This window comes from Salmo salar, chromosome ssa03 (assembly GCF_905237065.1).
Source record: "Salmo salar chromosome ssa03, Ssal_v3.1, whole genome shotgun sequence".
NCBI classification, from domain to species: Eukaryota; Metazoa; Chordata; class Actinopteri; order Salmoniformes; family Salmonidae; genus Salmo; species Salmo salar.
Window position 1 is genome coordinate 9,438,918 of NC_059444.1, and position 23,466 is coordinate 9,462,383.

The 23,466-nt window shown below is 41.9% G+C and overlaps 19 non-coding genes across 19 annotated transcripts; 5 read left to right on the forward strand and 14 right to left on the reverse strand.

Moving 5' to 3' along the window:
* Window positions 1-1,306: 1,306 nt before the first annotated feature.
* trnak-uuu (transfer RNA lysine (anticodon UUU)) lies at window positions 1,307-1,379 on the reverse strand. The gene has a single exon. It is a non-coding gene; the product is annotated as a tRNA-Lys (tRNA).
* Window positions 1,380-2,785: 1,406 nt separating this feature from the next.
* Window positions 2,786-2,858, reverse strand: trnak-uuu (transfer RNA lysine (anticodon UUU)). The gene has a single exon. It is a non-coding gene; the product is annotated as a tRNA-Lys (tRNA).
* Window positions 2,859-4,266: 1,408 nt separating this feature from the next.
* Window positions 4,267-4,339, reverse strand: trnak-uuu (transfer RNA lysine (anticodon UUU)). Its single transcript has one exon. It is a non-coding gene; the product is annotated as a tRNA-Lys (tRNA).
* Window positions 4,340-5,747: 1,408 nt separating this feature from the next.
* Window positions 5,748-5,820, reverse strand: trnak-uuu (transfer RNA lysine (anticodon UUU)). The gene has a single exon. It is a non-coding gene; the product is annotated as a tRNA-Lys (tRNA).
* A 1,406-nt stretch (window positions 5,821-7,226) lies between these two features.
* Window positions 7,227-7,299, reverse strand: trnak-uuu (transfer RNA lysine (anticodon UUU)). Its single transcript has one exon. It is a non-coding gene; the product is annotated as a tRNA-Lys (tRNA).
* Window positions 7,300-8,706: 1,407 nt separating this feature from the next.
* trnak-uuu (transfer RNA lysine (anticodon UUU)) lies at window positions 8,707-8,779 on the reverse strand. Its single transcript has one exon. It is a non-coding gene; the product is annotated as a tRNA-Lys (tRNA).
* A 1,407-nt stretch (window positions 8,780-10,186) lies between these two features.
* On the reverse strand, window positions 10,187-10,259 carry trnak-uuu (transfer RNA lysine (anticodon UUU)). The gene has a single exon. It is a non-coding gene; the product is annotated as a tRNA-Lys (tRNA).
* A 1,406-nt stretch (window positions 10,260-11,665) lies between these two features.
* trnak-uuu (transfer RNA lysine (anticodon UUU)) lies at window positions 11,666-11,738 on the reverse strand. Its single transcript has one exon. It is a non-coding gene; the product is annotated as a tRNA-Lys (tRNA).
* Window positions 11,739-13,145: 1,407 nt separating this feature from the next.
* trnak-uuu (transfer RNA lysine (anticodon UUU)) lies at window positions 13,146-13,218 on the reverse strand. Its single transcript has one exon. It is a non-coding gene; the product is annotated as a tRNA-Lys (tRNA).
* A 1,406-nt stretch (window positions 13,219-14,624) lies between these two features.
* On the reverse strand, window positions 14,625-14,697 carry trnak-uuu (transfer RNA lysine (anticodon UUU)). The gene has a single exon. It is a non-coding gene; the product is annotated as a tRNA-Lys (tRNA).
* A 167-nt stretch (window positions 14,698-14,864) lies between these two features.
* Window positions 14,865-14,936, forward strand: trnaw-cca (transfer RNA tryptophan (anticodon CCA)). Its single transcript has one exon. It is a non-coding gene; the product is annotated as a tRNA-Trp (tRNA).
* Window positions 14,937-16,104: 1,168 nt separating this feature from the next.
* On the reverse strand, window positions 16,105-16,177 carry trnak-uuu (transfer RNA lysine (anticodon UUU)). Its single transcript has one exon. It is a non-coding gene; the product is annotated as a tRNA-Lys (tRNA).
* Window positions 16,178-17,582: 1,405 nt separating this feature from the next.
* On the reverse strand, window positions 17,583-17,655 carry trnak-uuu (transfer RNA lysine (anticodon UUU)). Its single transcript has one exon. It is a non-coding gene; the product is annotated as a tRNA-Lys (tRNA).
* A 166-nt stretch (window positions 17,656-17,821) lies between these two features.
* trnaw-cca (transfer RNA tryptophan (anticodon CCA)) lies at window positions 17,822-17,893 on the forward strand. The gene has a single exon. It is a non-coding gene; the product is annotated as a tRNA-Trp (tRNA).
* A 1,161-nt stretch (window positions 17,894-19,054) lies between these two features.
* trnak-uuu (transfer RNA lysine (anticodon UUU)) lies at window positions 19,055-19,127 on the reverse strand. Its single transcript has one exon. It is a non-coding gene; the product is annotated as a tRNA-Lys (tRNA).
* A 166-nt stretch (window positions 19,128-19,293) lies between these two features.
* Window positions 19,294-19,365, forward strand: trnaw-cca (transfer RNA tryptophan (anticodon CCA)). The gene has a single exon. It is a non-coding gene; the product is annotated as a tRNA-Trp (tRNA).
* Window positions 19,366-20,527: 1,162 nt separating this feature from the next.
* trnak-uuu (transfer RNA lysine (anticodon UUU)) lies at window positions 20,528-20,600 on the reverse strand. Its single transcript has one exon. It is a non-coding gene; the product is annotated as a tRNA-Lys (tRNA).
* A 166-nt stretch (window positions 20,601-20,766) lies between these two features.
* Window positions 20,767-20,838, forward strand: trnaw-cca (transfer RNA tryptophan (anticodon CCA)). Its single transcript has one exon. It is a non-coding gene; the product is annotated as a tRNA-Trp (tRNA).
* Window positions 20,839-22,237: 1,399 nt separating this feature from the next.
* Window positions 22,238-22,309, forward strand: trnaw-cca (transfer RNA tryptophan (anticodon CCA)). The gene has a single exon. It is a non-coding gene; the product is annotated as a tRNA-Trp (tRNA).
* Window positions 22,310-23,466: the final 1,157 nt, after the last annotated feature.

Genomic DNA, 23,466 nt, shown 5'->3' on the forward strand with positions numbered 1-23,466 from the left:
CCATTCCAAATGATACAGTCAACGAAATCTGAAGTAGGCATCCCCTCCAAAGATGCCATATGTCCAAGACCTCGTGGCGCAACGGTAGCGCGTCTGACTCCAGATCAGAAGTTTGCGTGTTCAAATCATGTCCTGGTCAGGGTTTTTAATGTGTGCAATCTCAACCTTCTTTAAACAGCGAAGTCAATGAGTCAGCACAAGAACCAATGTGGCGTACAGTACAAATCTCAAATGAAAAAACAACCAAACCAATGCTATTTTAGATGACAATTGTCTCTCATAAAAGCCTGGCACACTGCAAATTCCCAGATCAGATGATGCTGTGTGATTGATTGACAGACTTAAATAAGTCTTCGAACACAGATTTTAACTTCTTATGGCTTGGGGAAGTATTTCGACGTCTGGATGAAAAGCGTGCCCAAAAGTTAACTGCCTGTTACTCAGGCCCAGACGCTGGATATGCATAGAATTGGTAGATTTGGATAGAACACACTGTAAAGTTTCCAAAACCGTTCAAATGATGTCTGTGAGTATAACAGAACTGATATGGCAGGTGAAAATCTGAGGAAAATCCATCCGGGAAGTGGGATTTCTTTTGATGTGGGAAGTTTTCAATTGAATGCCTATTGAGTTTCTAATGGGTTAGGACCCAGATTGCAGTTCCTATGGCTTCCACTAGATGTCAACAGTCTTTAGACATTGTTTAAGGCTTGTTTTCTGAAAAATGAAGAAGAATGAGACCTTCTGTCAGTGGACTGAGGAAGCATGCAGTGCTGGTTTGAGCGCATGACCAAGTGCGCGCCCTTCGTTGTTTTTCCTTTCTATTGAATACGCTATTGTCCGGTTCGAAATATTATCGAGTATTTAGACAATTGACAACCTGAGGATTAATTATAAAAATCGTTTGACATGTTTCAACAAACTTTACTGGTACTATTCGGACGTATTCGTCTGCGTGTTTTGACCGCCTTTGAGCCAGTGGATTACTGAACACAACGCGCCAACAAAACAGAGTTTTTGGGATATAAAGAGGGACTTTATCGAACAAAACAAACATTTATTGTGTAGCTGGGACTCTCGTGACTGCAACCAGATGAAAATCTTCAAAGAAAAGTGATTCATTTGATGGCTATTTCTGACTTTCGTGACTCCTCTAATTGGTTGGAAAATGTTTGTATGCTTTTGTAAGCGGGGAGCTGTCCTCAGATAATCGCATGGTATGCTGTCGCAGTAAAACCATTTTTAAATCTGACACAATGCAAGTATTGAGAGAATGCCTACTGAAGGAAGGTGAACATTAAAGCAGCGCCCGAACAGGGACTTGAAGCCTGGACCCTCAGATTAAAAGTCTGATGCTCTACCGACTGAGCTATTCGGGCTCTGAAGTTACTTTTTTTCATACACCTAACCTGCTGGGCAGAGGCACGTGCTGACGAGGGGGCATTGTCAGATGGTACATTTCCCCAGAGAACCAGGCCTCCATTCCAAATGATACAGTCAACGAAATCTGAAGTAGGCATCCCCTCCAAAGATGCAATATGTCCAAGACCTCGTGGCGCAACGGTAGCGCGTCTGACTCCAGATCAGAAGTTTGCGTGTTCAAATCATGTCCTGTTCAGGGTTTTTAATGTGTGCAATCTCTACCTTCTTTAAACAGCGAAGTCAATGAGTCAGCACAAGAACCAATGTGGCTTACAGTACAAATCTCAAATGAAAAAACAAGCAAACCAATGCTGTTTTAGATGACAATTGTCTCTCATAAAAGCCTGGCACACTGCAAATTCCCAGATCAGATGATGCTGTGTGATTGATTGACAGACTTAAATAAGTCTTCAAACACAGATTTTAACTTCTTATGGCTTGGGGGAAGTATTTCGACGTCTGGATGAAAAGCGTGCCCAAAGTTAAATGCCTGTTACTCAGGCCCAGACGCTAGGATATGCATAGAATTGGTAGATTTGGATAGAACACACTCTAAAGTTTCCAAAACCGTTCAAATGATGTCTGTGAGTATAACAGAACTGATATGGCAGGTGAAAATCTGAGGAAAATCCATCCGGGAAGTGGGATTTCTTTTGATGTGGGAAGTTTTCAATTGAATGCCTATTGAGTTTCTAATGGGTTAGGACCCAGATTGCAGTTCCTATGGCTTCCACTGGATGTCAACAGTCTTTAGACATTGTTTAAGGCTTGTTTTCTGAAAAATGAAGAAGAATGAGACCTTCTGTCAGTGGACTGAGGAAGCATGCAGTGCTGGTTTGAGCGCATGACCAAGTGCGCGCCCTTCGTTGTTTTTCCTTTCTATTGAATACGCTATTGTCCGGTTCAAATATTATCGAGTATTTAGACAATTGACAACCTGAGGATTAATTATAAAAATCATTTGACATGTTTCAACAAACTTTACTGGTACTATTCGGACGTATTCGTCTGCGTGTTTTGACCGCCTTTGAGCCAGTGGATTACTGAACACAACGCGCCAACAAAACAGAGTTTTTGGGATATAAAGAGGGACTTTATCGAACAAAACAAACATTTATTGTGTAGCTGGGACTCTTGTGACTGCAACCAGATGAAAATCTTCAAAGGTAAGTGATTCATTTGATGGCTATTTCTGACTTTCGTGACTCCTCTAATTGGTTGGAAAATGTTTGTATGCTTTTGTAAGCGGGGAGCTGTCCTCAGATAATCGCATGGTATGCTGTCGCAGTAAAACCATTTTTAAATCTGACACAATGCAAGTATTGAGAGAATGCCTACTGAAGGAAGGTGAACATTAAAGCAGCGCCCGAACAGGGACTTGAAGCCTGGACCCTCAGATTAAAAGTCTGATGCTCTACCGACTGAGCTATTCGGGCTCTGAAGTTACTTTTTTTCATACACCTAACCTGCTGGGCAGAGGCACGTGCTGACGAGGGGGCATTGTCAGATGGTACATTTCCCCAGAGAACCAGGCCTCCATTCCAAATGATACAGTCAACGAAATCTGAAGTAGGCATCCCCTCCAAAGATGCAATATGTCCAAGACCTCGTGGCGCAACGGTAGCGCGTCTGACTCCAGATCAGAAGTTTGCGTGTTCAAATCATGTCCTGTTCAGGGTTTTTAATGTGTGCAATCTCAACCTTCTTTAAACAGCGAAGTCAAAGAGTCAGCACAAGAACCAATGTGGCGTACAGTACAAATCTCAAATGAAAAAACAAGCAAACCAATGCTGTTTTAGATGACAATTGTCTCTCATAAAAGCCTGGCACACTGCAAATTCCCAGATCAGATGATGCTGTGTGATTGATTGACAGACTTAAATAAGTCTTCAAACACAGATTTTAACTTCTTATGGCTTGGGGGAAGTATTTCGACGTCTGGATGAAAAGCGTGCCCAAAAAGTTAAATGCCTGTTACTCAGGCCCAGACGCTAGGATATGCATAGAATTGGTAGATTTGGATAGAACACACTCTAAAGTTTCCAAAACCGTTCAAATGATGTCTGTGAGTATAACAGAACTGATATGGCAGGTGAAAATCTGAGGAAAATCCATCCGGGAAGTGGGATTTCTTTTGATGTGGGAAGTTTTCAATTGAATGCCTATTGAGTTTCTAATGGGTTAGGACCCAGATTGCAGTTCCTATGGCTTCCACTAGATGTCAACAGTCTTTAGACATTGTTTAAGGCTTGTTTTCTGAAAAATGAAGAAGAATGAGACCTTCTGTCAGTGGACTGAGGAAGCATGCAGTGCTGGTTTGAGCGCATGACCAAGTGCGCGCCCTTCGTTGTTTTTCCTTTCTATTGAATACGCTATTGTCCGGTTCAAATATTATCGAGTATTTAGACAATTGACAACCTGAGGATTAATTATAAAAATCATTTGACATGTTTCAACAAACTTTACTGGTACTATTCGGACGTATTCGTCTGCGTGTTTTGACCGCCTTTGAGCCAGTGGATTACTGAACACAACGCGCCAACAAAACAGAGTTTTTGGGATATAAAGAGGGACTTTATCGAACAAAACAAACATTTATTGTGTAGCTGGGACTCTCGTGACTGCAACCAGATGAAAATCTTCAAAGGTAAGTGATTCATTTGATGGCTATTTCTGACTTTCGTGACTCCTCTAATTGGTTGGAAAATGTTTGTATGCTTTTGTAAGCGGGGAGCTGTCCTCAGATAATCGCATGGTATGCTGTCGCAGTAAAACCATTTTTAAATCTGACACAATGCAAGTATTGAGAGAATGCCTACTGAAGGAAGGTGAACATTAAAGCAGCGCCCGAACAGGGACTTGAAGCCTGGACCCTCAGATTAAAAGTCTGATGCTCTACCGACTGAGCTATTCAGGCTCTGCATTTACTTTTTTTTATACACCTAACCTGCTGGGCAGAGGCACGTGCTGACGAGGGGGCATTGTCAGATGGTACATTTCCCCAGAGAACCAGGCCTCCATTCCAAATGATACAGTCAACGAAATCTGAAGTAGGCATCCCCTCCAAAGATGCAATACGTCCAAGACCTCGTGGCGCAACGGTAGCGCGTCTGACTCCAGAACAGAAGTTTGCGTGTTCAAATCACGTCCTGTTCAGGGTTTTTAATGTGTGCAATCTCAACCTTCTTTAAACAGCGAAGTCAAAGAGTCAGCACAAGTACCAATGTGGCTTACAGTACAAATCTCAAATGAAAAAACAACCAAACCAATGCTGTTTTAGATGACAATTGTCTCTCATAAAAGCCTGGCACACTGCAAATTCCCAGATCAGATGATGCTGTGTGATTGATTGACAGACTTAAATAAGTCTTCAAACACAGATTTTAACTTCTTATGGCTTGGGGGAAGTATTTCGACGTCTGGATGAAAAGCGTGCCCAAAAAGTTAAATGCCTGTTACTCAGGCCCAGACGCTAGGATATGCATAGAATTGGTAGATTTGGATAGAACACACTCTAAAGTTTCCAAAACCGTTCAAATGATGTCTGTGAGTATAACAGAACTGATATGGCAGGTGAAAATCTGAGGAAAATCCATCCGGGAAGTGGGATTTCTTTTGATGTGGGAAGTTTTCAATTGAATGCCTATTGAGTTTCTAATGGGTTAGGACCCAGATTGCAGTTCCTATGGCTTCCACTGGATGTCAACAGTCTTTAGACATTGTTTAAGGCTTGTTTTCTGAAAAATGAAGAAGAATGAGACCTTCTGTCAGTGGACTGAGGAAGCATGCAGTGCTGGTTTGAGCGCATGACCAAGTGCGCGCCCTTCGTTGTTTTTCCTTTCTATTGAATACGCTATTGTCCGGTTCAAATATTATCGAGTATTTAGACAATTGACAACCTGAGGATTAATTATAAAAATCATTTGACATGTTTCAACAAACTTTACTGGTACTATTCGGACGTATTCGTCTGCGTGTTTTGACCGCCTTTGAGCCAGTGGATTACTGAACACAACGCGCCAACAAAACAGAGTTTTTGGGATATAAAGAGGGACTTTATCGAACAAAACAAACATTTATTGTGTAGCTGGGACTCTCGTGACTGCAACCAGATGAAAATCTTCAAAGAAAAGTGATTCATTTGATGGCTATTTCTGACTTTCGTGACTCCTCTAATTGGTTGGAAAATGTTTGTATGCTTTTGTAAGCGGGGAGCTGTCCTCAGATAATCGCATGGTATGCTGTCGCAGTAAAACCATTTTTAAATCTGACACAATGCAAGTATTGAGAGAATGCCTACTGAAGGAAGGTGAACATTAAAGCAGCGCCCGAACAGGGACTTGAAGCCTGGACCCTCAGATTAAAAGTCTGATGCTCTACCGACTGAGCTATTCAGGCTCTGCATTTACTTTTTTTTATACACCTAACCTGCTGGGCAGAGGCACGTGCTGACGAGGGGGCATTGTCAGATGGTACATTTCCCCAGAGAACCAGGCCTCCATTCCAAATGATACAGTCAACGAAATCTGAAGTAGGCATCCCCTCCAAAGATGCAATACGTCCAAGACCTCGTGGCGCAACGGTAGCGCGTCTGACTCCAGAACAGAAGGTTGCATGTTCAAATCAAGTCGTGGTCAGGGTTTTTAATGTGTGTAATCTCTACCTTCTTTAAACAGCGAAGTCAATGAGTCAGCACAACTACCAATGTGACTTACAGTACAAATCTCAAATGAAAAAACAACCAAACCAATGCTGTTTTAGATGACAATTGTCTCTCATAAAAGCCTGGCACACTGCAAATTCCCAGATCAGATGATGCTGTGTGATTGATTGACAGACTTAAATAAGTCTTCAAACACAGATTTTAACTTCTTATGGCTTGGGGGAAGTATTTCGACGTCTGGATGAAAAGCGTGCCCAAAGTTAAATGCCTGTTACTCAGGCCCAGACGCTAGGATATGCATAGAATTGGTAGATTTGGATAGAACACACTCTAAAGTTTCCAAAACCGTTCAAATGATGTCTGTGAGTATAACAGAACTGATATGGCAGGTGAAAATCTGAGGAAAATCCATCCGGGAAGTGGGATTTCTTTTGATGTGGGAAGTTTTCAATTGAATGCCTATTGAGTTTCTAATGGGTTAGGACCCAGATTGCAGTTCCTATGGCTTCCACTAGATGTCAACAGTCTTTAGACATTGTTTCAGGATTGTTTTCTGAAAAATGAAGAAGAATGAGACCTTCTGTCAGTGGACTGAGGAAGCATGCAGTGCTGGTTTGAGCGCATGACCAAGTGCGCGCCCTTCGTTGTTTTTCCTTTCTATTGAATACGCTATTGTCCGGTTCAAATATTATCGAGTATTTAGACAATTGACAACCTGAGGATTAATTATAAAAATCGTTTGACATGTTTCAACAAACTTTACCGGTACTATTCGGACGTATTCGTCTGCGTGTTTTGACCGCCTTTGAGCCAGTGGATTACTGAACACAACGCGCCAACAAAACAGAGTTTTTGGGATATAAAGAGGGACTTTATCGAACAAAACAAACATTTATTGTGTAGCTGGGACTCTCGTGACTGCAACCAGATGAAAATCTTCAAAGGTAAGTGATTCATTTGATGGCTATTTCTGACTTTCGTGACTCCTCTAATTGGTTGGAAAATGTTTGTATGCTTTTGTAAGCGGGGAGCTGTCCTCAGATAATCGCATGGTATGCTTTCGCAGTAAAACCATTTTTAAATCTGACACAATGCAAGTATTGAGAGAATGCCTACTGAAGGAAGGTGAACATTAAAGCAGCGCCCAAACAGGGACTTGAAGCCTGGACCCTCAGATTAAAAGTCTGATGCTCTACCGACTGAGCTATTCGGGCTCTGAAGTTACTTTTTTTCATACACCTAACCTGCCGGGCAGAGGCACGTGCTGACGAGGGGGCATTGTCAGATGGTACATTTCCCCAGAGAACCAGGCCTCCATTCCAAATGATACAGTCAACGAAATCTGAACTAGGCATCCCCTCCAAAGATGCCATATGTCCAAGACCTCGTGGCGCAACGGTAGCGCGTCTGACTCCAGATCAGAAGTTTGCGTGTTCAAATCATGTCCTGTTCAGGGTTTTTAATGTGTGCAATCTCAACCTTCTTTAAACAGCGAAGTCAATGAGTCAGCACAAGTACCAATGTGGCGTACAGTACAAATCTCAAATGAAAAAACAACCAAACCAATGCTGTTTTAGATGACAATTGTCTCTCATAAAAGCCTGGCACACTGCAAATTCCCAGATCAGATGATGCTGTGTGATTGATTGACAGACTTAAATCAGTCTTCGAACACAGATTTTAACTTCTTATGGCTTGGGGGAAGTATTTCGACGTCTGGATGAAAAGCGTGCCCAAAAGTTAACTGCCTGTTACTCAGGCCCAGACGCTAGGATATGCATATAATTGGTAGATTTGGATAGAACACACTCTAAAGTTTCCAAAACCGTTCAAATGATGTCTGTGAGTATAACAGAACTGATATGGCAGGTGAAAATCTGAGGAAAATCCATCCGGGAAGTGGGATTTTTTTTGATGTGGGAAGTTTTCAATTGAATGCCTATTGAGTTTCTAATGGGTTAGGACCCAGATTGCAGTTCCTATGGCTTCCACTAGATGTCAACAGTCTTTAGACATTGTTTAAGGCTTGTTTTCTGAAAAATGAAGAAGAATGAGACCTTCTGTCAGTGGACTGAGGAAGCATGCAGTGCTGGTTTGAGCGCATGACCAAGTGCGCGCCCTTCGTTGTTTTTCCTTTCTATTGAATACGCTATTGTCCGGTTCAAATATTATCGAGTATTTAGACAATTGCCAACCTGAGGATTAATTATAAAAATCATTTGACATGTTTCAACAAACTTTACCGGTACTGTTCGGACGTATTCGTCTGCGTGTTTTGACCGCCTTTGAGCCAGTGGATTACTGAACACAACGCGCCAACAAAACTGAGTTTTTGGGATATAAAGAGGGACTTTATCGAACAAAACAAACATTTATTGTGTAGCTGGGACTCTTGTGACTGCAACCAGATGAAAATCTTCAAAGGTAAGTGATTCATTTGATGGCTATTTCTGACTTTCGTGACTCCTCTAATTGGTTGGAAAATGTTTGTATGCTTTTGTAAGCGGGGCGCTGTCCTCAGATAATCGCATGGTATGCTTTCGCAGTAAAACCATTTTTAAATCTGACACAATGCAAGTATTGAGAGAATGCCTACTGAAGGAAGGTGAACATTAAAGCAGCGCCCGAACAGGGACTTGAACCCTGGACCCTCAGATTAAAAGTCTGATGCTCTACCGACTGAGCTATTCGGGCTCTGAATTTACTTTTTTTCATACACCTAACCTGCCGGGCAGAGGCACGTGCTGACGAGGGGGCATTGTCAGATGGTACATTTCCCCAGAGATCCAGGCCTCCATTCCAAATGATACAGTCAACGAAATCTGAACTAGGCATCCCCTCCAAAGATGCAATATGTCCAAGACCTCGTGGCGCAACGGTAGCGCGTCTGACTCCAGATCAGAAGGTTGCGTGTTCAAATCACGTCCTGTTCAGGGTTTTTAATGTGTGCAATCTCAACCTTCTTTAAACAGCGAAGTCAAAGAATCAGCACAAGAACCAATGTGGCTTACAGTACAAATCTCGAATGAAAAAACAACCAAACCAATGCTGCTTTAGATGACAATTGTCTCTCATAAAAGCCTGGCACACTGCAAATTCCCAGATCAGATGATGCTGTGTGATTGATTGACAGACTTAAATCAGTCTTCGAACACAGATTTTAACTTCTTATGGCTTGGGGGAAGTATTTCGACGTCTGGATGAGAAGCGTGCCCAAAAGTTAAATGCCTGTTACTCAGGCCCAGACGCTAGGATATGCATATAAATGGTAGATTTGGATAGAACACACTTTAAAGTTTCCAAAACCGTTCAAATGATGTCTGTGAGTATAACAGAACTGATATGGCAGGTGAAAATCTGAGGAAAATCCATCCGGGAAGTGGGATTTCTTTTGATGTGGGAAGTTTTCAATTGAATGCCTATTGAGTTTCTAATGGGTTAGGACCCAGATTGCAGTTCCTATGGCTTCCACTAGATGTCAACAGTCTTTAGACATTGTTTAAGGCTTGTTTTCTGAAAAATGAAGAAGAATGAGACCTTCTGTCAGTGGACTGAGGAAGCATGCAGTGCTGGTTTGAGCGCATGACCAAGTGCGCGCCCTTCGTTGTTTTTCCTTTCTATTGAATACGCTATTGTCCGGTTCAAATATTATCGAGTATTTAGACAATTGCCAACCTGAGGATTAATTATAAAAATCGTTTGACATGTTTCAACAAACTTTACCGGTACTATTCGGACGTATTCGTCTGCGTGTTTTGACCGCCTTTGAGCCAGTGGATTACTGAACACAACGCGCCAACAAAACTGAGTTTTTGGGATATAAAGAGGGACTTTATCGAACAAAACAAACATTTATTGTGTAGCTGGGACTCTCGTGACTGCAACCAGATGAAAATCTTCAAAGGTAAGTGATTCATTTGATCGCTATTTCTGACTTTCGTGACTCCTCTAATTGGTTGGAAAATGTTTGTATGCTTTTGTAAGCGGGGCGCTGTCCTCAGATAATCGCATGGTATGCTTTCGCAGTAAAACCATTTTTAAATCTGACACAATGCAAGTATTGAGAGAATGCCTACTGAAGGAAGGTGAACATTAAAGCAGCGCCCGAACAGGGACTTGAACCCTGGACCCTCAGATTAAAAGTCTGATGCTCTACCGACTGAGCTATTCGGGCTCTGCATTTACTTTTTTTCATACACCTAACCTGCTGGGCAGAGGCACGTGCTGACGAGGGGGCATTGTCAGATGGTACATTTCCCAAGAGATCCAGGCCTCCATTCCAAATGATACAGTCAACGAAATCTGAACTAGGCATCCCCTCCAAAGATGCAATTTGTCCAAGACCTCGTGGCGCAACGGTAGCGCGTCTGACTCCAGATCAGAAGTTTGCATGTTCAAATCACGTCCTGTTCAGTGTTTTTAATGTGTGCAATCTCTACCTTCTTTAAACAGCGAAGTCAAAGAATCAACACAAGTACCAATGTGGCGTACAGTACAAATCTCAAATGAAAAAACAACCAAACCAATGCTGCTTTAGATGACAATTGTCTCTCATAAAAGCCTGGCACACTGCAAATTCCCAGATCAGATGATGCTGTGTGATTGATTGACAGACTTAAATAAGTCTTCGAACACGGATTTTAACTTCTTATGGCTTGGGGGAAGTATTTCGACATCTGGATGAGAAGCGTGCCCAAAGTAAAATGCCTGTCACTCAGGCCCAGACGCTAGGATATGCATATAAATGGTAGATTTGGATAGAACACACTCTAAAGTTTCCAAAACCGTTCAAATGATGTCTGTGAGTATAACAGAACTGATATGGCAGGTGAAAATCTGAGGAAAATCCATCCGGGAAGTGGGATTTTTTTTGATGTGGGAAGTTTTCAATTGAATGCCTATTGAGTTTCTAATGGGTTAGGACCCAGATTGCAGTTCCTATGTCTTCCACTAGATGTCAACAGTCTTTAGACATTGTTTAAGGCTTGTTTTCTGAAAAATGAAGAAGAATGAGACCTTCTGTCAGTGGACTGAGGAAGCATGCAGTGCTGGTTTGAGCGCATGACCAAGTGCGCGCCCTTCGTTGTTTTTCCTTTCTATTGAATACGCTATTGTCCGGTTCAAATATTATCGAGTATTTAGACAATTGACAACCTGAGGATTAATTATAAAAATCATTTGACATGTTTCAACAAACTTTACTGGTACTATTCGGACGTATTCGTCTGCGTGTTTTGACCGCCTTTGAGCCAGTGGATTACTGAACACAACGCGCCAACAAAACAGAGTTTTTGGGATATAAAGAGGGACTTTATCGAACAAAACAAACATTTATTGTGTAGCTGGGACTCTCGTGACTGCAACCAGATGAAAATCTTCAAAGAAAAGTGATTCATTTGATGGCTATTTCTGACTTTCGTGACTCCTCTAATTGGTTGGAAAATGTTTGTATGCTTTTGTAAGCGGGGAGCTGTCCTCAGATAATCGCATGGTATGCTGTCGCAGTAAAACCATTTTTAAATCTGACACAATGCAAGTATTGAGAGAATGCCTACTGAAGGAAGGTGAACATTAAAGCAGCGCCCGAACAGGGACTTGAAGCCTGGACCCTCAGATTAAAAGTCTGATGCTCTACCGACTGAGCTATTCGGGCTCTGAAGTTACTTTTTTTCATACACCTAACCTGCTGGGCAGAGGCACGTGCTGACGAGGGGGCATTGTCAGATGGTACATTTCCCCAGAGAACCAGGCCTCCATTCCAAATGATACAGTCAACGAAATCTGAACTAGGCATCCCCTCCAAAGATGCCATATGTCCAAGACCTCGTGGCGCAACGGTAGCGCGTCTGACTCCAGATCAGAAGTTTGCGTGTTCAAATCATGTCCTGTTCAGGGTTTTTAATGTGTGCAATCTCAACCTTCTTTAAACAGCAAAGTCAAAGAGTCAGCACAAGAACCAATGTGGCGTACAGTACAAATCTCAAATGAAAAAACAAGCAAACCAATGCTGTTTTAGATGACAATTGTCTCTCATAAAAGCCTGGCACACTGCAAATTCCCAGATCAGATGATGCTGTGTGATTGATTGACAGACTTAAATAAGTCTTCGAACACAGATTTTAACTTCTTATGGCTTGGGGGAAGTATTTCGACGTCTGGATGAAAAGCGTGCCCAAAAGTTAAATGCCTGTTACTCAGGCCCAGACGCTAGGATATGCATATAATTGGTAGATTTGGATAGAACACACTCTAAAGTTTCCAAAACCGTTCAAATGATGTCTGTGAGTATAACAGAACTGATATGGCAGGTGAAAATCTGAGGAAAATCCATCCGGGAAGTGGGATTTTTTTTGATGTGGGAAGTTTTCAATTGAATGCCTATTGAGTTTCTAATGGGTTAGGACCCAGATTGCAGTTCCTATGGCTTCCACTAGATGTCAACAGTCTTTAGACATTGTTTAAGGCTTGTTTTCTGAAAAATGAAGAAGAATGAGACCTTCTGTCAGTGGACTGAGGAAGCATGCAGTGCTGGTTTGAGCGCATGACCAAGTGCGCGCCCTTCGTTGTTTTTCCTTTCTATTGAATACGCTATTGTCCGGTTCAAATATTATCGAGTATTTAGACAATTGACAACCTGAGGATTAATTATAAAAATCATTTGACATGTTTCAACAAACTTTACTGGTACTATTCGGACGTATTCGTCTGCGTGTTTTGACCGCCTTTGAGCCAGTGGATTACTGAACACAACGCGCCAACAAAACAGAGTTTTTGGGATATAAAGAGGGACTTTATCGAACAAAACAAACATTTATTGTGTAGCTGGGACTCTCGTGACTGCAACCAGATGAAAATCTTCAAAGAAAAGTGATTCATTTGATGGCTATTTCTGACTTTCGTGACTCCTCTAATTGGTTGGAAAATGTTTGTATGCTTTTGTAAGCGGGGAGCTGTCCTCAGATAATCGCATGGTATGCTGTCGCAGTAAAACCATTTTTAAATCTGACACAATGCAAGTATTGAGAGAATGCCTACTGAAGGAAGGTGAACATTAAAGCAGCGCCCGAACAGGGACTTGAAGCCTGGACCCTCAGATTAAAAGTCTGATGCTCTACCGACTGAGCTATTCAGGCTCTGCATTCACTTTTTTTTATACACCTAACCTGCTGGGCAGAGGCACGTGCTGACGAGGGGGCATTGTCAGATGGTACATTTCCCCAGAGAACCAGGCCTCCATTCCAAATGATACAGTCAACGAAATCTGAAGTAGGCATCCCCTCCAAAGATGCAATACGTCCAAGACCTCGTGGCGCAACGGTAGCGCATCTGACTCCAGAACAGAAGGTTGCATGTTCAAATCAAGTCGTGGTCAGGGTTTTTAATGTGTGTAATCTCTACCTTCTTTAAACAGCGAAGTCAATGAGTCAGCACAACTACCAATGTGACTTACAGTACAAATCTCAAATGAAAAAACAACCAAACCAATGCTGTTTTAGATGACAATTGTCTCTCATAAAAGCCTGGCACACTGCAAATTCCCAGATCAGATGATGCTCTGTGATTGATTGACAGACTTAAATAAGTCTTCAAACACAGATTTTAACTTCTTATGGCTTGGGGGAAGTATTTCGACGTCTGGATGAAAAGCGTGCCCAAAGTTAAATGCCTGTTACTCAGGCCCAGACGCTAGGATATGCATAGAATTGGTAGATTTGGATAGAACACACTCTAAAGTTTCCAAAACCGTTCAAATGATGTCTGTGAGTATAACAGAACTGATATGGCAGGTGAAAATCTGAGGAAAATCCATCCGGGAAGTGGGATTTCTTTTGATGTGGGAAGTTTTCAATTGAATGCCTATTGAGTTTCTAATGGGTTAGGACCCAGATTGCAGTTCCTATGGCTTCCACTGGATGTCAACAGTCTTTAGACATTGTTTAAGGCTTGTTTTCTGAAAAATGAAGAAGAATGAGACCTTCTGTCAGTGGACTGAGGAAGCATGCAGTGCTGGTTTGAGCGCATGACCAAGTGCGCGCCCTTCGTTGTTTTTCCTTTCTATTGAATACGCTATTGTCCGGTTCAAATATTATCGAGTATTTAGACAATTGACAACCTGAAGATTAATTATAAAAATCGTTTGACATGTTTCAACAAACTTTACTGGTACTATTCGGACGTATTCGTCTGCGTGTTTTGACTGCCTTTGAGCCAGTGGATTACTGAACACAACGCGCCAACAAAACAGAGTTTTTGCGATATAAAGAGGGACTTTATCGAACAAAACAAACATTTATTGTGTAGCTGGGACTCTTGTGACTGCAACCAGATGAAAATCTTCAAAGGTAAGTGATTCATTTGATGGCTATTTCTGACTTTCGTGACTCCTCTAATTGGTTGGAAAATGTTTGTATGCTTTTGTAAGCGGGGAGCTGTCCTCAGATAATCGCATGGTATGCTGTCGCAGTAAAACCATTTTTAAATCTGACAAAATGCAAGTATTGAGAGAATGCCTACTGAAGGAAGGTGAACATTAAAGCAGCGCCCGAACAGGGACTTGAAGCCTGGACCCTCAGATTAAAAGTCTGATGCTCTACCGACTGAGCTATTCGGGCTCTGAAGTCACTTTTTTTCATACACCTAACCTGCTGGGCAGAGGCACGTGCTGACGAGGGGGCATTGTCAGATGGTACATTTCCCCAGAGAACCAGGCCTCCATTCCAAATGATACAGTCAACGAAATCTGAACTAGGCATCCCCTCGAAAGATGCCATTTGTCCAAGACCTCGTGGCGCAACGGTAGCGCGTCTGACTCCAGATCAGAAGTTTGCGTGTTCAAATCACGTCCTGGTCAGGGTTTTTAATGTGTGCAATCTCAACCTTCTTTAAACAGCGAAGTCAATGAATCAGCACAAGAACCAATGTGGCGTACAGTACAAATCTCAAATGAAAAAACAACCAAACCAATGCTACTTTAGATGACAATTGTCTCTCATAAAAGCCTGGCACACTGCAAATTCCCAGATCAGATGATGCTGTGTGATTGATTGACAGACTTAAATCAGTCTTCGAACACGGATTTTAACTTCTTATGGCTTGGGGGAAGTATTTCGACGTCTGGATGAAAAGCGTGCCCAAAAAGTTAAATGCCTGTTACTCAGGCCCAGACGCTAGGATATGCATAGAATTGGTAGATTTGGATAGAACACACTCTAAAGTTTCCAAAACCGTTCAAATGATGTCTGTGAGTATAACAGAACTGATATGGCAGGTGAAAATCTGAGGAAAATCCATCCGGGAAGTGGGATTTTTTTGATGTGGGAAGTTTTCAATTGAATGCCTATTGAGTTTCTAATGGGTTAGGACCCAGATTGCAGTTCCTATGGCTTCCACTAGATGTCAACAGTCTTTAGACATTGTTTAAGGCTTGTTTTCTGAAAAATGAAGAAGAATGAGACCTTCTGTCAGTGGACTGAGGAAGCATGCAGTGCTGGTTTGAGCGCATGACCAAGTGCGCGCCCTTCGTTGTTTTTCCTTTCTATTGAATACGCTATTGTCCGGTTCAAATATTATCGAGTATTTAGACAATTGACAACCTGAAGATTAATTATAAAAATCGTTTGACATGTTTCAACAAACTTTACTGGTACTATTCGGACGTATTCGTCTGCGTGTTTTGACCGCCTTTGAGCCAGTGGATTACTGAACACAACGCGCCAACAAAACAGAGTTTTTGGGATATAAAGAGGGACTTTATCGAACAAAACAAACATTTATTGTGTAGCTGAGACTCTTGTGACTGCAACCAGATGAAAATCTTCAAAGGTAAGTGATTCATTTGATGGCTATTTCTGACTTTCGTGACTCCTCTAATTGGTTGGAAAATGTTTGTATGCTTTTGTAAGCGGGGAGCTGTCCTCAGATAATCGCATGGTATGCTTTCGCAGTAAAACCATTTTTAAATCTGACCCAATGCAAGTATTGAGAGAATGCCTACTGAAGGAAGGTGAACATTAAAGCAGCGCCCAAACAGGGACTTGAACCCTGGACCCTCAGATTAAAAGTCTGATGCTCTACCGACTGAGCTATTCGGGCTCTGCAGTTACTTTTTTTCATACACCTAACCTGCTGGGCAGAGGCACGTGCTGACGAGGGGGCATTGTCAGATGGTACATTTCCCCAGAGAACCAGGCCTCCATTCCAAATGATACAGTCAACGAAATCTGAACTAGGCATCCCCTCCAAAGATGCCATATGTCCAAGACCTCGTGGCGCAACGGTAGCGCGTCTGACTCCAGATCAGAAGGTTGCGTGTTCAAATCACGTCCTGTTCAGGGTTTTTAATGTGTGCAATCTCAACCTTCTTTAAACAGCGAAGTCAATGAATCAGCACAAGTACCAATGTGGCGTACAGTACAAATCTCAAATGAAAAAACAACCAAACCAATGCTATTTTAGATGACAATTGTCTCTCATAAAAGCCTGGCACACTGCAAATTCCCAGATCAGATGATGCTGTGTGATTGATTGACAGACTTAAATAAGTCTTCGAACACAGATTTTAACTTCTTATGGCTTGGGTGAAGTATTTCGACGTCTGGATGAAAAGCGTGCCCAAAGTCAACTGCCTGTTACTCAGGCCCAGACGCTGGATATGCATATAATTGGTAGATTTGGATAGAACACACTCTAAAGTTTCCAAAACCGTTCAAATGATGTCTGTGAGTATAACAGAACTGATATGGCAGGTGAAAATCTGAGGAAAATCCATCCGGGAAGTGGGATTTCTTTTGATGTGGGAAGTTTTCAATTGAATGCCTATTGAGTTTCTAATGGGTTAGGACCCAGATTGCAGTTCCTATGGCTTCCACTAGATGTCAACAGTCTTTAGACATTGTTTAAGGCTTGTTTTATGAAAAATGAAGAAGAATGAGACCTTCTGTCAGTGGACTGAGGAAGCATGCAGTGCTGGTTTGAGCGCATGACCAAGTGCACGCCCTTCGTTGTTTTTCCTTTCTATTGAATACGCTATTGTCCGGTTCAAATATTATCGAGTATTTAGACAATTGCCAACCTGAAGATTAATTATAAAAATCATTTGACATGTTTCAACAAACTTTACTGGTACTATTCGGACGTATTCGTCTGCGTGTTTTGACTGCCTTTGAGCCAGTGGATTACTGAACACAACGCGCCAACAAAACAGAGTTTTTGCGATATGAAGAGGGACTTTATCGAACAAAACAAACATTTATTGTGTAGCTGGGACTCTTGTGACTGCAACCAGATGAAAATCTTCAAAGGTAAGTGATTAATTTGATGGCTATTTCTGACTTTCGTGACTCCTCTAATTGGTTGGAAAATGTTTGTATGCTTTTGTAAGCGGGGCGCTGTCCTCAGATAATCGCATGGTATGCTTTCGCAGTAAAGCCATTTTTAAATCTGACCAAATGCAAGTATGGAAAGACTACCTACTGAAGGAAGGTGAACATTGAAGCAGCGCCCGAACAGGGACTTGAACCCTGGACCCTCAGATTAAAAGTCTGATGCTCTACCGACTGAGCTATTCGGGCTCTGCATTTACTTATTTTCATACACCTAACCTGTCGGGCAGAGGCACGTGCTGAGGAGGGGGCATTGTCAGATGATACATTTCCCAAGAGATCCAGGCCTCCATTCCAAATGATACAGTCAACGAAATCTGAACTAGGCATCCCCTCCAAAGATGCATTTTGTCTAGACCTCGTGGCGCAACGGTAGCGTGTCTGACTCCAGATCAGAAGGTTGCGTGTTCAAATCACGTCGTGGTCAGTGTTTTCGTGTGTGCAATCTCTACCTTCTTTAAACAGCGAAGTCAATGAATCAACACAAGTACCAATGTGGCTTACAGTACAAATCTCGAACGAAAACAACCAAACCAATTCTGCTTTAGATGACAATTGTCTCTCATAAAAGCCTGTCACACTGCAAATTCCCAGATCAGATGATGCTGTGTGATTGATTGACAGGCTTAAATCAGTTTTCGAACACGGATTTTAACTTCTTATGGCTTAGGGGAAGTGATTCGACATTTGGATGAGAAGCGTGCCCAAAGAAAACTGCCTGTCACTCAGGCCCACAATCTAGGATATGCATATAAATGGTAGATTTGGATAGAACACACTTTAAAGTTTCCAAAACCGTTCAAATGATGTCTGTGAGTATAACAGAACTGATATGGCAGGTGAAAATCTGAGGAAAATCCATCCGGGAAGTGGGATTTTTTTTGATGTGGGAAGTTTTCAATTGAATGCCTATTGAGTTTCTAATGGGTTAGGACCCAGATTGCAGTTCCTATGGCTTCCACTAGATGTCAACAGTCTTTAGACATTGTTTCAGGATTGTTTTCTGAAAAATGAAGAAGAATGAGACCTTCTGTCAGTGGACTGAGGAAGCATGCAGTGCTGGTTTGCGCACATGACCAAGTGCGCGCCCGTCGTTGTTTTTCCTTTCTATTGAATACGCTATTGTCCGGTTGAAATATTATCGAGTATTTAGACAATTGCCATCCTGAAGATTAATTATAAAAATCGTTTGACATGTTTCAACAAACTTTACCGGTACTGTTCGGACGTATTCGTCTGCGTGTTTTGACCGCCTTTGAGCCAGTGGATTACTGAACACAACGAGCCAACAAAACGGAGTTTTTGGGATATAAAGAGGGACTTTATTGAACAAAACAAACATTTATTGTGTAGCTGAGACTCTTGTGACTGCAACCAGATGAAAATCTTCAAAGGTAAGTGATTAATTTGATCGCTATTTCTGACTTTCGTGACTCTATATGATTGGAAAATGTTTGTATGCTTTTGTAAGCGGGGCGCTGTCCTCAGATAATCGCATGGTATGCTTTCTCAGTAAAGCCATTTTTAAATCTGACCAAATGCAAGTATGGAAAGACTACCTACTGAAGGAAGGTGAACATTAAAGCAGCGCCCAAACAGGGACTTGAACCCTGGACCCTCAGATTAAAAGTCTGATGCTCTACCGACTGAGCTATTCGGGCTCTGCATTTACTTATTTTCATACACCTAACCTGTCGGGCAGAGGCACGTGCTGAGGAGGGGGCATTGTCAGATGATACATTTCCCAAGAGATCCAGGCCTCCATTCCAAATGATACAGTCAACGAAATCTGAACTAGGCATCCCCTCCAAAGATGCATTTTGTCTAGACCTCGTGGCGCAACGGTAGCGTGTCTGACTCCAGATCAGAAGGTTGCGTGTTCAAATCACGTCGTGGTCAGTGTTTTCGTGTGTGCAATCTCTACCTTCTTTAAACAGCGAAGTCAATGAATCAACACAAGTACCAATGTGGCTTACAGTACAAATCTCGAACGAAAACAACCAAACCAATTCTGCTTTAGATGACAATTGTCTCTCATAAAAGCCTGTCACACTGCAAATTCCCAGATCAGATGATGCTGTGTGATTGATTGACAGGCTTAAATCAGTCTTCGAACACGGATTTTAACTTCTTATGGCTTAGGGGAAGTGATTCGACATTTGGATGAGAAGCGTGCCCAAAGAAAACTGCCTGTCACTCAGGCCCACAATCTAGGATATGCATATAAATGGTAGATTTGGATAGAACACACTTTAAAGTTTCCAAAACCGTTCAAATGATGTCTGTGAGTATAACAGAACTGATATGGCAGGTGAAAATCTGAGGAAAATCCATCCGGGAAGTGGGATTTTTTTTGATGTGGGAAGTTTTCAATTGAATGCCTATTGAGTTTCTAATGGGTTAGGACCCAGATTGCAGTTCCTATGGCTTCCACTAGATGTCAACAGTCTTTAGACATTGTTTCAGGATTGTTTTCTGAAAAAATGAAGAAGAATGAGACCTTCTGTCAGTGGACTGAGGAAGCATGCAGTGCTGGTTTGCGCACATGACCAAGTGCGCGCCCGTCGTTGTTTTTCCTTTCTATTGAGTACGCTATTGTCCGGTTGAAATATTATCGAGTATTTAGACAATTGCCATCCTGAAGATTAATTATAAAAATCGTTTGACATGTTTCAACAAACTTTACCGGTACTGTTCGGACGTATTCGTCTGCGTGTTTTGACCGCCTTTGAGCCAGTGGATTACTGAACACAACGAGCCAACAAAACTGAGTTTTTGGGATATAAAGAGGGACTTTATTGAACAAAACAAACATTTATTGTGTAGCTGAGACTCTTGTGACTGCAACCAGATGAAAATCTTCAAAGGTAAGTGATTAATTTGATCGCTATTTCTGACTTTCGTGACTCTATATGATTGGAAAATGTTTGTATGCTTTTGTAAGCGGGGCGCTGTCCTCAGATAATCGCATGGTATGCTTTCGCAGTAAAGCCATTTTTAAATCTGACCAAATGCAAGTATGGAAAGACTACCTACTGAAGGAAGGTGAACATTAAAGCAGCGCCCGAACAGGGACTTGAACCCTGGACCCTCAGATTAAAAGTCTGATGCTCTACCGACTGAGCTATTCGGGCTCTGCATTTACTTATTTTCATACACCTAACCTGTCGGGCAGAGGCACGTGCTGACGAGGGGGCATTGTCAGATGATACATTTCCCAAGAGATCCAGGCCTCCATTCCAAATGATACAGTCAACGAAATCTGAACTAGGCATCCCCTCCAAAGATGCATTTTGTCTAGACCTCGTGGCGCAACGGTAGCGTGTCTGACTCCAGATCAGAAGGTTGCGTGTTCAAATCACGTCGTGGTCAGTGTTTTCGTGTGTGCAATCTCTACCTTCTTTAAACAGCGAAGTCAATGAATCAACACAAGTACCAATGTGGCTTACAGTACAAATCTCGAACGAAAACAACCAAACCAATTCTGCTTTAGATGACAATTGTCTCTCATAAAAGCCTGTCACACTGCAAATTCCCAGATCAGATGATGCTGTGTGATTGATTGACAGGCTTAAATCAGTCTTCGAACACGGATTTTAACTTCTTATGGCTTAGGGGAAGTGATTCGACATCTGGATGAGAAGCGTGCCCAAAGTAAACTGCCTGTCACTCAGGCCCAGAATCTAGGATATGCATATAAATGGTAGATTTGGATAGAACACACTTTAAAGTTTCCAAAACCGTTCAAATGATGTCTGTGAGTATAACAGAACTGATATGGCAGGTGAAAATCTGAGGAAAATCCATCCGGGAAGTGGGATTTTTTTGATGTGGGAAGTTTTCAATTGAATGCCTATTGAGTTTCTAATGGGTTAGGACCCAGATTGCAGTTCCTATGGCTTCCACTAGATGTCAACAGTCTTTAGACATTGTTTCAGGATTGTTTTCTGAAAAATGAAGAAGAATGAGACCTTCTGTCAGTGGACTGAGGAAGCATGCAGTGCTGGTTTGCGCAAATGACCAAGTGCGCGCCCGTCGTTGTTTTTCCTTTCTATTGAATACGCTATTGTCCGGTTGAAATATTATCAAGTATTTAGACAATTGCCAACCTGAAGATTAATTATAAAAATCGTTTGACATGTTTCAACAAACTTTACCGGTACTGTTCGGACGTATTCGTCTGCGTGTTTTGACCGCCTTTGAGCCAGTGGATTACTGAACACAACGCGCCAACAAAATTGAGTTTTTGGGATATAAAGAGGGACTTTATTGAACAAAACAAACATTTATTGTGTAGCTGAGACTCTTGTAACTGCAACCAGATGAAAATCTTCAAAGGTAAGTGATTCATTTGATCGCTATTTCTGACTTTCGTGACTCTATATGATTGGAAAATGTTTGTATGCTTTGGTAAGCGGGGCGCTGTCCTCAGATAATCGCATGGTATGCTTTCGCAGTAAAGCCATTTTTAAATCTGACCAAATGCAAGTATGGAAAGACTGCCTACTGAAGGAAGGTGAACATTAAAGCAGCACCCGAACAGTGACTTGAACCCTGGACCCTCAGATTTAAAGTCTGATGCTCTACCGACTGAGCTATTCGGGCTCTGCCATTGCTTATTTTCATACACCTAACCTGTCGGGCAGAGGCACGTGCTGACGAGGGGCCATTGTCAGATGATACATTTCCCAGGAGATCCAGGCCTCCATTCCAAATGATACAGTCAACGAAATCTGAACTAGGCATCCCCTCCAAAGATGCATTTTGTCTAGACCTCTTGGCGCAACGGTAGCGCATCTGACTCCAGATCAGAAGGTTGCGTGTTCAAATCACGTTGTGGTCAGTGTTTTTATGTGTGCAATCTCTACCTTCTTTAAACAGCGAAGTCAATGAATCAGCACAAGTACCAATGTGGCTTACAGTACAAATCTCGAACGAAAACAACCAAGCCAATGCTGCTTTAGATGACAATTGTCTCTCATAAAAGCCTGTCACACTGCAAATTCCCAGATCAGATGATGCTGTGTGATTGATTGACAGGCTTAAATCAGTCTTCGAACACGGATTTTAACTTCTTATGGCTTAGGGGAAGTGATTCGACATCTGGATGAGAAGCGTGCCCAAAGTAAACTGCCTGTCACTCAGGCCCAGAACCTAGGATATGCATATAAATGGTAGATTTGGATAGAACACACTTTAAAGTTTCCAAAACCGTTCAAATGATGTCTGTGAGTATAACAGAACTGATATGGCAGGTGAAAATCTGAGGAAAATCCATCCGGGAAGTGGGATTTTTTTTGATGTGGGAAGTTTTCAATTGAATGCCTATTGAGTTTCTAATGGGTTAGGACCCAGATTGCAGTTCCTATGGCTTCCACTAGATGTCAACAGTCTTTAGACATTGTTTCAGGATTGTTTTCTGAAAAATGAAGAAGAATGAGACCTTCTGTCAGTGGACTGAGGAAGCATGCAGTGCTGGTTTGCGCACATGACCAAGTGCGCGCCCGTCGTTGTTTTTCCTTTCTATTGAATACGCTATTGTCCGGTTGAAATATTATCGAGTATTTAGACAATTGCCAACCTGAAGATTAATTATAAAAATCGTTTGACATGTTTCAACAAACTTCACCGGTACTGTTCGGACGTATTCGTCTGCGTGTTTTGACCGCCTTTGAGCCAGTGGATTACTGAACACAACGCGCCAACAAAACTGAGTTTTTGGGATATAAAGAGGGACTTTATTGAACAAAACAAACATTTATTGTGTAGCTGAGACTCTTGTGACTGCAACCAGATGAAAATCTTCAAAGGTAAGTGATTAATTTGATCGCTATTTCTGACTTTCGTGACTCTATATGATTGGAAAATGTTTGTATGCCTTTGTAAGCGGGGCGCTGTCCAAAGATAATCGCATGGTATGCTTTCTCAGTAAAGGCATTTTTAAATCTGACCAAATGCAAGTATGGAAAGACTACCTACTGAAGGAAGGTGAACATTAAA